Here is a 13,055-nt window from a genome sequence, read left to right on the forward strand (position 1 = left end):
CGACTTCCAGAACAAATGTCAACAGCAACTAGAGAGACCAACCAATGTCAAATGGATGAAAATGATGGCTTGCACTACTAGTCTATAGACAGTACTGTAAAAACAATTCATTTTTCTAGTTCAATAAATCTCAAAAGTACTAAATTAGATTCCACAAGCCTACAAAAATCAATTATAATCAATGAAATTCTAAGTCACCCAGTAACTTGCTCACAGTACATACACGTCTACAAAATCAGAACATGCAAGAGCAGAGAACCAAAAAACGTAGGTCTTACCTTCACATACAGCAGGCTCACTTTGTGAAACAGCTGTTAGCAACTGCATAATACTTGCCAACTAAACCCACAAAAAGATTACACAAGAGGAAGCTTCCGTGTGGAACATGACTCACTATTTTCCTCAACACCTTGTATATAACCTCACGTGTTTGCTAATCATTTGACAAAAATGCAGATAGAAGAACAAGATGAGGCATCATACAAGTGAAAACAAAGTCAAGTGGAAGAACAGTACACACTGGTGATGTTCTTAAACCATGAGCCATCAACCCACTATATGAATAAAATGTCCTGTCCTTTACCAAGCTGCATTAAAAATGAGCTCACTAAAATTACAATCCTCAAGGCAACGAAAGGGTTAAACGAGTCTCAAATGTGGACATGAAAGCCATGTTCTTACTAGACCTGTGCTGCAGTAATTACAGTGTTGTAGTGATCAGTAGACAGAGGTGTGCTTGATCTGAACACTAATTAGGAAATGATAGTAGCTATTGTACACTATTTTGTTACCACAGTTATGCTATTGAATTAACTGTGGAAATAGCCACTTAATTACAATTGTTTAGTTGTCAGTCATCTGATCACACATGGATACGAGTGCTATTGTGTGATTGTGAGCTCAGTATGTCTATATGAATGGTGGTATGTGGGGTGATTGTTATTGGGTGTACAAATAGTGTTTAGATAAATCTAAATACGCTCTTGGCTATAGGTATATAGATGATATCCTTATACTATGGAACGGTAGCAAGGAATCCTTTGTAAATTTTGTAGAAACACTAAACTCGAATCAACACAACCTACGGCTAACACATGAGATCAAGCACACTGATACCTCCGTTTATTCATTTTTAATTTGTTTTAATCATTCGGTACTTTGTTCACTTCACTACAACCATATTTTAATTAGTTTAATAACATTTATTTTTAATTCAGCAAGGGCGTTTCTCTAGTGCGACTCAATAGGGAGCTTTTCTTTTCCTCTGTCTACAATACCCACTATCCCTAGTCAGCACCACCCCTACACCAGCTTGTGGATGGTAACTTTCTGTCATAACAGATGATTAGTATACCCTCTTTTTGGTGTTGTGCGGGGTATACACTGACCCCCCTTGTGGTATCTCGCTCTGTGTTCAATATTCTTGTAGTGATCAGCACTGAATTATATTTTTCGAATAGACAGATCTCATGTTCTTCTAGGTACTGCGGTTTGAAGCCGCTCTTCTTGCTCCAACAAATGTTCGGATTTCATCCTCCTATGTCACATGGTCTTTTCAATCTCTTGGAATTCAGTCAAGTACCATCTTTGGCCAACAATGGTAATTTCTTTTTGAGATGTCCAGCCCACTGACATATTTTTTTTTTACTCATCAGTTCACAGATTTAAAACTCCTTCATTCTTCCACCCCTTCCCTTCTCTTTGGGTAATACCCAGCATAAATCTCTCCATACTTTTTGACATTGTCTGAAGCACAAGTAGCAAAGAGACCTCGCTCAACCTAGGTGTCATGATGCGAGTGCTACAGAGGAAATAGTTGAGAACTATTGAGGTGTACAGTAAGAAGAGAAACAGGAAGGAACCCCTATACAAATGGAGCACACAACTATGTTTAAAATGTACAAAGAAATGATGATCAATGAAATATAAAACTTTTTAAAATCAATGCACAAATATGTACTTTAAAATAAAAAAGTATTAATTCATTCCGAATGTCAATACGTATTACAATTTTTATCATTACAGGAGGGCACGTGTGTCCCCTTTTTGTTTTCGTGCTAATGGTGTGCGATTCTAAATTTAGCTGTAATTTAAATTTGGTTCACCTAGATTACCCTTGGTATTCCATTTGCCTTCGTATATCAAAGATACGCCGGATCTCATTGTCAGTTTACAGGATTTACAGTGGAAAAGGGAAATATAGGTGGGTCACACTAGATGTGACCTCACTTTACTCTATTATTGAAAATAGACACGGTCTCTTAGCGGTATGTCTTTTTTTGGATTTGTCCGATCTCCCTGTCTCACAATGCACTTTTCTTTTAGAATACATCACATTTTTACCTACTCATAAATATTATTTTATTCGATGCACAATTTTAGTTAAAAAAATTAGGCACTGCTATGGGCACATGTTTTGCACCCTCATACGCAAATGTATTTATGGGTTTATGGGAAGCACAACATATTTACCACGACACTAATTTATTTTGAAAGAATATTTTTTTATAAGAGGTACATTGACGACCTGATAATGGTGTGGGATGGGGATGATTATTCATTTTCTTCTTTTATTCACGAACGTAACACTAATGATTTAAAATGTAAGATCTTTACTTATGACCACAATAAACATCACGTGAATTACTTAGATGTGGCCCTGTACATTGACAATATGACCATTCAGACTGATATTTCCAGGAGAAAAATCATTCTAGAAACGCTCTCCTTCACGCCCAGAGTTATCATTCTGGTTCTCTTACCAAGAGCATCCCCAAGGCTCAAATTTGTAAGATTGAAGAGATTGTGTTCCGATAATGATATGTTTCTTTCACCATCACAAGAAATGTCGGATAGGTTCTTGGCTAGAGGTTATAAAAATAAAGATATTCAGGAAGCCTTTAGTTATGCAGGAAAAGACAGGAAAGAACGTGTTAAACACCCATGTCATAAAACTTGGCGATTTGCCGTGGGACATGCTTAACGGCGGGTTAACCAGCAACTGTCTCGGGCACCGCATGCTAGCCCCCACCCCGAGTGAATCCTTGTACACACCTGAAGGTTAAGAAGCCTATTCTGTTTTATATAGCCCATATACACACTATTTAAGTTGAACTAAGACGGTAAGAAATATCTATTCTTGTACTGCTTTTTTTTGAGCATCAGTTGTTGAGGTTTGTTCCTCGTTTTTGCTATAGATTACCTCAAAAGATACCAACTCCTGTAATACCGAGATTGATATTTTGGCAAGACAAATTGCTGCCCTGTTAGTAAAGTGTCTCAAGTGAATTATTTGCCCCTAGTAGGGGGAAGATAATAGCATGGGTGGGTTAATGAAAGCGATCAGATGCTTAAATCTGGAGCGAGGTAACGATTAATGCCAGGGTACTCCGTTTTATTGTAAAGATTTTACGCCCGATGTATACGTGTCTATACAGTGTGGCAATTATAGGAGGTAGATCATAAGCTGATACAGCTACCCAATATATAAAAGTTAAATTGCTTGTATACAATACTGAAATCTCACAGTTTAATTGGAATAGCTCTAAAGTACGTGCCCTGAAAAATATAGCAGTCATACGCTAGCCGTCGAGAATCGTTCGGTACCTCAGAGCGCTGTCTAGAGACACTTGCTTTTAGTAGTGCTGTGTTGCAGCAAATTTACCCTGCGTGGGTTGTTCGGAATGATGCACCAGACAGATCAAGAGAAAATTGGCGACCTCCTGCTCTGCAGCTCCCTGGTCAGCTGTCCTGTCTCCTCATGGGACACGTGTAGGTCCCGTTACACAGGAGGCTCTGGATATAGCCTCTCTCAGCTGTGCACAGTTCTGAATCGCTCTCAAGGCTCACTTCCCTTCATACGTCCATGCAGAGGAACCCACTAGGGGGCAGCGTCTCTGTGTGGGTGAGCATACCTAGAGGGTTACACAAGTATTGGCAAGACTGTAGTCTGGTCTGTAATTAGAGGTCTTTTTCTCCTATCTTTTGGTTGAGGATAACTAGGACATTACTCTGGACTGTTCCTGTTCAAGCCGCATGTAAAAAAAAAATAATAATAATGGATCTTTTCTACTGCCCTGGCTTCTGTCACGATTTCAGTTGTAATGCTATCTGCCCAGGTTGTGGAGAAGGGTAGTCTTGAGGTTGACTTCAACTGAACTTCCGAGAATTAACGTGATTATATACAGTAGACTGAAATGTAAAATTCAGTACTTCTGCAGGCAGGCAGGCAGGCAGGCACACACACACACACACACACACACACACACACACAGTAAAACTAACTGCGCTATACAAGAATTATTATTACTGTGGCAGATTATGTAATTCTGTTTTTGTGTCTAAGCAGAATAGAGAGGGGAAAAAACAAAAACAAACAAAAAAAAACAAAACGAGTTGGATGGGACAGGGGTGAAAGAGAGATAAGCAGCAGGACCGATAAGCCTCCGTTCTTTAAATCAAACTTTATGCAAATGTTAATCCATAAACAGCCAGAAGATTGCCTTTGCTCAAACGGGGGAGCACAATATTTAGATGTTTTCGCATCAGATTCAATGCCTGCACAACAGGTCTACATGCAGGTTCCCCCCCCCCCCCGACATAGAATTTAAATACTTTTCTGCCATTCAACAGATTCAGTCAGTCGCTGCATAGGACTGCACTTCTGGTTTTGCCAATTGTAAATTACCCGCTTGTCCCTATATTGAATGGGGTGCTAAAAACCTGGTTTTAATGGATTTAACCCCTTTTGCAACCTAGCAAGCACAAACATAGTACCCTTACTTTTATTCCCATCAAAGCATCATGACTGAAAAGCACATATTCCAGATATGTGGATCTGGCATGAATTACTTTGATGGAAGAGATAAGATGTACAGTTTTAAACCGTGCTAGTACACATTGTCCAAACGTATTTTTCCAGCCTACTTTCACAGAAAACACACCTTTGCCTTTCCATTCCAATTCATTTCAAGACCTGATAAATATGTGGATCTTATCAAGAGAGCAGCGTCACCTTTGACATTGCCCAGCACTGCTCTACCGTCGAACACAATATTCAGTATTATATTATTCATCACATATTCCCTGGTATTTGCCATTACAGCATTCCAGTCATTTAAATTATATATTTAAATTCTGTAAAGCCATTATTGAAGATACATTTTCTTTTCACTTAATTGCAATATGCATTATACAAGCAATTTGGATAAACTACTGTACAGCTTTATATTTAATTAGGACAACACATCGTTACCGACTAACCTATCGTCACCTAAATTAAGCCACTTTCTTAATTAAACCAGTGGGAAAGCAGAGTGTATCCAAGTTCCACGCAAATTATTATTATTTTTAAATAACCCGACTAAGCTGCAAACCCCACTACTTGTAAATAAACGGCCCAGCTGTCGCAGAGATATCAGGAGTGCCATTAAACCGTGAATGATCTTTTCTCCTCACAAAAAATGGTCTGCTTTTCTCAACCATGGAGGCTACCCAACTGGCAATTTCTAAAGCTTTAAATCTACTTCATAAAGTGTTGCACTTGTAAAATACAAATGAACCAGTGTTTCATATGCGTTTATCTTGAATCTCATTTTGGGTGGGGTTGCACCTTTAGAATTAAATATGCAGAGCTCTGTGTTAGGTCCCCCCCCACCCCCCAAAAAAAAGGGGAGGGGGGGGGGATTCTGCATCTATTGTTGAATCTGTAAAAGTCCCCGTCTTTTACAGGTAACCTACCTCTAACAGAATAACACTTTCTTCTCTCTCCATAGAACACAATGTGGACCAGGATTCCACAAACTTGTTACTAGAATTCCACCCTCGAAGGCGGACTGAATGATAGTCTCAATACATTGCATAATGTACATGTTCAAGTTTATATATACACTTTTAAAACAAAAAAAAGTTATAATATTGCACTGCGTAGGTAAATACTTGACATTGCATGCTCCATTGAAGCAAACAAAGAAAAACAAATGTAATGAAACCACCACTATACTTTGTGTTTATACATGTCAAGTGACATTATTGTATCATCTGGCATTTCATGTTATAGCATGAAACAGGTCAAATACCAGTCAAAAAAAAAAAAAAAAAAAAAAGGAAGGAACAAGATGACGGGGTGCATACACCCAAACAGCGAAATAACAATATTTTGTTAATCTTGATTAAAAAAAATAAAAATAAAAAAAGCAGTTCTATCAAAGGCAGTCCAAACTGACTTATTTTTTATCGTCTACATTTGGTACTGTGATAGCTTAAAGCTTAATTTTACAACCACCCCTGCATACTTTGAATTTAAAAACAGTGGGGGGAAATATAAGAAGTAATAGCAGTACTGTCCCATCCTGTATTGTCTCTTTCCTAGTGTTTGGTCTCTTATAACCTTGCATGTTTTCTTTTTCTCTTTGCAACTGTGTAGTGCTTTGAAACCCAATGCGCAATATCAATAAAGTTATCATAGTATTACAAGTACAGGAAGTTCTCCCACGGGGGAGCGGTAAGGCAGAGCAGAGAAACAATGGTAACTGGATCGCCCAGCTGCAATCGTTTTTCTGCTGTGCACTGCCTTAGGGCTCCCCCGTGGGAGAACTTCCTGTACTTGCATTTCGACGACCGAGTGGACGCCGACTCCGGAGACGCCACGACCGAGGAGGCTGCGAGTACCATACCCCCTACTGATCACATTAATTAAACGACTGCTTTACTTACTCCCGGAGACCACAGACCGAATTCCCATTGCCAAGAGTGGATTGGTCTTATCCCTTCATTGTGATTATACAGATAGACACACTAGTGCATATATAGGGTGTCTGCTCTCCTCAACAGGGATTTCATGCATTTGTCTATAACATCACTTCAATATTTGAATACCCAGAGTTACTCTGTTACCAGTCTTATTTTGCAGCCAAATCTGCATGGGTTACATTTACCAAAATTGTACCCACCACATGTTGACTGAGCACCGATTAGCAACTTGTTCCATTTTCTCTAATATTAGAAGTAATATGAATAAAAACTCTTGGATAAAGTGTCAGCTACGGCGGGAAACGCATCAGAGCTATCCTACTTTGGTCTTTTGTTTGGCATGAAGCTGCATTACATTTTCATTTTGAATACTTGGCCTCCAGTTCTCCTTTTTCTCACTGTGCTCATTTTTGCTCATTCTTACCGATCTCCTACAGATGGATGCACGCCGAGAGGATCAGACACGTTACCTGCAGTAGCAGCGGTTCATGAGTACATGCATCGCCCCTTGCGTGGCCAGTCTCAAGTATACCATATTTAGCCATCTAGCTTTCAATTCATTCAACATATGCCTGAACCTAGAACTGTTAGGATCTGTTGACCATACCTCTTGGGCTGCTTTGTTTGCGGGACTTCAGTTATTGGTCTGTCTCCTGCAGACTCAAACCTTTCGTCCAGGCTTTCAATGGTCATGACGGCACAGGAGTATACTCAGATCCTGGTCTATCTATTTGCCTAAACAACACTTATTCGTCTCTCTTCCGCCCAGGACATTCCTAGATTTTTTTTGTAGCACCACTTTAAAGATTCACTTCTCTTATTATACAAGTTACCAAGATAAAAAAAATAAGCTTTATTTTTTTTAAACCATTTTTTTTTTTTTTAAGGAGCAATTCATGATCTTTTTTTTTTTTTTAAATGTGTACTAATTTGAGCATGTTTAAAGCATGCGGTCTCTGGAGCTGAACCCCATTCATTTCAGCTCCAGGGACCCCCTGCTTCCAAGGTAGATCTCTGAAGGGATCACAGCTTCCTATTGGCCCGCAGGAGCTTTGAAGAGCCGCCAACACGCGATCACTGCTAGCCGAGTGACAACCAGCACACCCTATGGGACGTCTATCTCTGGAAGCAGGGGGCTCAGCTCCACACAGATCCCGTGTTTCAAACTTATGGTATAAAATAAATAAATTAAAAAAAAAAAAAAAAAAAAAAAAAACACAGGGAGTGCACAACATACAGAGCACGTAGCTTATTTTGACTGCGGACACAAGGAAGTTCAAAATTTCCTTTAACAAAAAAATCTTCCGCATTTTTATACACGATGCACCAAAGAATCTGGGCGGGGTACCTAGAGTCAATATTTAGAAACCATTTGCTACAAATTGCTTGAGGACAGATTCTTAAAATGGTAAAAATCATAAGGGAACTGGTTTTAAACCGGTCTTCTCATCGGAGTTGAACCCCTTTGGAGCCACAGGGTACTACCATCTATGTGGCCAGTTCATGCAACTGCTCTTTGGGAGCAATCATGTGATCTCTTCGGGGAAGCAAAGGGCAGGGAAGCAAAGGGCAGGGCTCCCACCTTCCTTGTAGGGGAAGCAAAGGGCAGGGCTCCCACCTTCCTTGTAGGGGAAGCAAAGGGCAGGGAAGCAAAGGGCAGGGCTCCCATCTTCCTTGTAGGGGGAAGCAAAGGGCAGGGCTCCCATCTTCCTTGTAGGGGAAGCAAAGGGCAGGGCTCCCACCTTCCTTGTAGGGGGAAGCAAAGGGCAGGGCTCCCACCTTCCTTGTAGGGGGAAGCAAAGGGCAGGGCTCCCACCTTCCTTGTAGGGGGAAGCAAAGGGCAGGGCTCCCACCTTCCTTGTAGGGGGAAGCAAAGGGCAGGGCTCCCACCTTCCTTGTAGGGGGAAGCAAAGGGCAGGGCTCCCACCTTCCTTGTAGGGGGAAGCAAAGGGCAGGGCTCCCACCTTCCTTGTAGGGGGAAGCAAAGGGCAGGGCTCCCACCTTCCTTGTAGGGGGAAGCAAAGGGCAGGGCTCCCACCTTCCTTGTAGGGGGAAGCAAAGGGCAGGGCTCCCACCTTCCTTGTAGGGGGAAGCAAAGGGCAGGGCTCCCACCTTCCTTGTAGGGGGAAGCAAAGGGCAGGGCTCCCACCTTCCTTGTAGGGGGAAGCAAAGGGCAGGGCTCCCACCTTCCTTGTAGGGGGAAGCAAAGGGCAGGGCTCTCACCTTCCTTGTAGGGGAAGCAAAGGGCAGGGCTCCCACCTTCCTTGTAGGGGGAAGCAAAGGGCAGGGCTCCCACCTTCCTTGTAGGGGGAAGCAAAGGGCAGGGCTCTCACCTTCCTTGTAGGGGAAGCAAAGGGCAGGGCTCCCACCTTCCTTGTAGGGGAAGCAAAGGGCAGGGCTCCCACCTTCCTTGTAGTCTGAGATCAGCGCACCACTGAAGCACTGATCACAAACAGCACCTAAAAAATAAGAATATTGGCAAAATGCCATGATGCACAGTGTATGTCACAAGAGCTTCTAGAGTGGCGCTTTTGTGATGTGAAACGGTACATCAATAGGGCATTTTTTTTGTAACAGGATACCTCAAACCGAGCCCATATACTTTAAAATAAGCAACATTCATAGAAAACAAAGAGCTTGAATCATACTCGGTTTGAAATATACACAAACAGTTGGTTAACGAATTGGGTACAAGAAAAATAGGTAATTAGATCTAAAAAAATGCCTTTTCCAAGACAGACATATAGAGCAGGTCTTTATGATATTTTGTTAAATTTAAGAAGGAATATTTTAGTCCCAAATAAGTGCATATTCAGTGATATCTGCCTATTCATCACTTTCCTTCTCTTGCCATTAATGGTGGTGCAAGACACTACAGGGAAAATAACTTATGGGTCTATCACAAAAGTAAAAATAAATGGGAAAAACAGAGCTGCGATGACTAGATCTGGCACCTGTGGTGTCCCGCAAGGCTCTGTTCTGGGGCCCCATCTCTTCTCAGTGTTCATCAATGATCTTCCTACAGCTTGTCAGGATGCTTCAATACACATGTATGTAGCTGACACAATCTTATATGCACACAGCCATAGTCTCTCCACCCTTCAATCTGACTTTGAGACTCGAAAATTGGATTTCCCAAAACAAACAGTTTTTAAACACCGACAAGACTAACAATTGTATTTGGGACCAAGACTACATTTTTAAAGCTTCCAGTGACTGAGCTCCAGATCTGAACCAACGCTAACACCACCCTAAGGCACGTTCTATAGTGCTGTGCGTGCGCGCCGAATTTCAGTTGGCTGACGTTAGTCAGCCTTTCTATACAAGGGCCGCCCGCGCGCACGGCAGGGAGAGGGGAGCCGACAGACAGCGGCGAAGATGAAGAAATTCATCTTTTCGCGCCGCTATCTGCGCTCAAATGTATGTATGTATGTATGTGCGTGCATGCGTCAAGGATTGTAAAACAAAAAATATATATATTTATTAAACTTTAAAAAAAAAAAAAAAAAAAAAATCTATCTAGGACTTACTTTTACTCACACAACCCATGCACACACATATACACACACACACACTAACCTGCAGATCCCGGCTCTATATACATGAAAATCCTCAATAAATCTGCTGGTCAGAAAGCGTATCGCACAGCAGATAGATGCCAATGCCAATCAATCAACTATGGCGACATAGTATACGGCTCAGCACCCCAAACCCACCTAGCAAACATAATACCCGCTACAATTCAATATGCCGATTTGTTCTCCAATGTAACTACAACGCACATCACTGCGAAATGCTCAAAGAACTAGACTGGTCATCACTCGAGTCTAGGCGCAAAGTTCAAGCTCCTCACCCCTACCACATGCAGCACTTATCATCCGAGATCGGATTCCAAAAGACTGTTCATGGTCCCACAGCTCAGCAAAGTATCCGGCCGTTCCTCACCGTGCACCCCAAAACTGGAACAACCTACCAGAGACTCACTGCCACCACCAGTTTAAGTTCTTTCAAAACTAAAGCCGCCTCACATTTTAATCTGGTCTGTAATTGTTATGTACACCTATAATATATATAATCTTCAACTGTGCATGCAATATCTTGTATACCCTGTTCACTATGTAACTATGTATTATTTGTCATCTTACTGTAACTATGCTCAGGACATACTTGAAAAAGAGAGGCAACTCAATGTATTACTTCCTGGTAAAATATTTTAGAAATAAAATGATAAATTTGTCAGCATCAAGGAAAGCCATTTAATATGGCAACTCCCTTGCGTTTGTCCTATAGCGCTACATTTTATAACTTTGATCCCATAACTTTATTTAATTATCACTTCCCAATGGGACTGTTTGTAATACGGTTTTAGAGTTGACTTCCATATGTAGAAAGCGTATGAATGTTTTGCATCCAGCATATTTCAGACTATTCTGTAAGCTGCGGTTGGGCCATCACACAGAAAGCCCAATTTAAGTCAGTGCTATCGCAGCTTACAAAATAGGCCACACTAAAAAAGCCAGAAAGGAGAGACTATACAGAACATACATAAACACGCAACAGCCATGGTAGGCTTTTGTTTTCTTGCAAAGAGCAAGAGAAGGAAGGACTTTATGCATTATGGGTTGATGAAGTAATGGGTACATAAAACCATTCATTGAACAGGCATAAGAAGTTCAAACATTTAGCAGTAACCATAAAACGAGACGACGTAAAAGAAAGACTGGATGAACATGTTTGCACAGAATACATTAGAAGAATGTGACCTTTTCTAAATGTTAGTTTGAAAGGTGTTCAGCCCTCCCAGGATTACAAGCAGTATTGTCTTCAGCCATTTCTAGTTATACATGCAACCCCTCTTTATCCCACTCAGAAGAGTGCTATATAGAGGGGTCTTTTTTTTTTCTTTTTTTTTGGGAGCACCACTGTAAAACAAAATAATTTGCCCAGCGCTGTGTTTTCGCCTGTTGATATTTACAACTAAATTGTAGCTGGAAACACCCAGGTATGAATATAATAGTGTGACAATTTTTAATATTTTCTGATGAGATTGGAATATAAATAAGTGTAAATTTACACAACATATCCCCAACATGAAATAAACAGAATAGGAACGCAAAATTGCACCTTTTAAAATTTGATCAAGGAAACTAAAAAATAAAAATTTACACGGCAGCTTGCAATCGCATATGACGTGAAAGGGGTGAATAAAACACTCCATGTCTACTGTACTTTCTAATCCCCCTTTAAAAAATAAATAAGACCTAAAAAACAGGCAAACAATCTTCCAAGTTTTAGATCACTAATTTAGTAAAAAAAAAAAACAACAAAACCACTTTAAAATGTCATACAAATTGCTATGCTTTACAGTAACAACTGTTAATAGTTAAATGATCCCGTCATGTACGGCCCAACTGTGAGCACATGACAAGGGTTAATTGATAGCTCCCAAGCTGGCCACTTTTCTTGTGCCGCGCTCCTGCTGCTGTCCCCCACTCCCAGGCCTCCCTCCCGCCGGTGTCCACTGCGGCCATGCCTCGCTCGTGTCATGTGCTCCTGCAGCACAGTGCTCCCTGACCTGGCTATCACAGTCACCTTCGCAACATAGCCTGCTTAAAACGAGAGTCACTGTGACCGGCAACACAGCATCCAATTCTGCTTTAAGCCGGATAGGTTGCGCTGTTACCGGTGGCAAAAGATAACCGACAGCCAAAATCAGTGAGCACTGCGCGGCGAGGCACGAGTGGGGGTGCAACTCAAAAACAGTGAACGGGTGGATTTTTCCACCTGTTATATACTACTTATTTGGAGATTTTTACTGTTTTTATTTGCATTCATATTAATGTTACGCTGGAAAGCAGGTTTTTTTATTTCAAAGTCTATGAAGCTAGAATGTGGTCTGAGCACAAAAATTGCTTTTACAAGTCTGACTTTTGGGCAACAGAAAGTAGTGGGATTAAACAAAAAAAATTAAAAAGGGCTCCCAGGGCTGAAATTTGCACTTCAGTGGAGGAAGGCTTGAGCCCCTTTTTAAAACCAAGGTTGTACATGAACTATGACGTTGATGCCGGATGGGGATGATATTGCTGTTTAAACACCAGGACCAAAAATCGTTCCAGATCCTGTGGTAGATAGATGTAAGCTCTTTTTCTGGGAGGACAAGTTGCAATCAAATATTTTCCTAGGCCCAGGTTTACAGGGGACTGCCTCTCAAAATCCACACCACCAGGGAAAATACGGAAACAGTGGCCCATGGGATGGCAGAACTGACACTATTGGATAACTTCCAAGGTTCTGCCAGTGCTAGT

General features: G+C 41.1%; 1 protein-coding gene across 4 annotated transcripts in view; it reads right to left on the reverse strand.

Moving 5' to 3' along the window:
* The window catches only part of GRAMD2B (GRAM domain containing 2B), a 77,044-nt gene that overhangs the window by 23,209 nt on the left and 40,780 nt on the right, over positions 1 to 13,055 (reverse strand). The gene's annotated exons all lie outside the window — the stretch shown is intronic.

The sequence above is a fragment of the Ascaphus truei genome, chromosome 1, assembly GCF_040206685.1.
Source record: "Ascaphus truei isolate aAscTru1 chromosome 1, aAscTru1.hap1, whole genome shotgun sequence".
Lineage (NCBI taxonomy): Eukaryota > Metazoa > Chordata > Amphibia > Anura > Ascaphidae > Ascaphus > Ascaphus truei.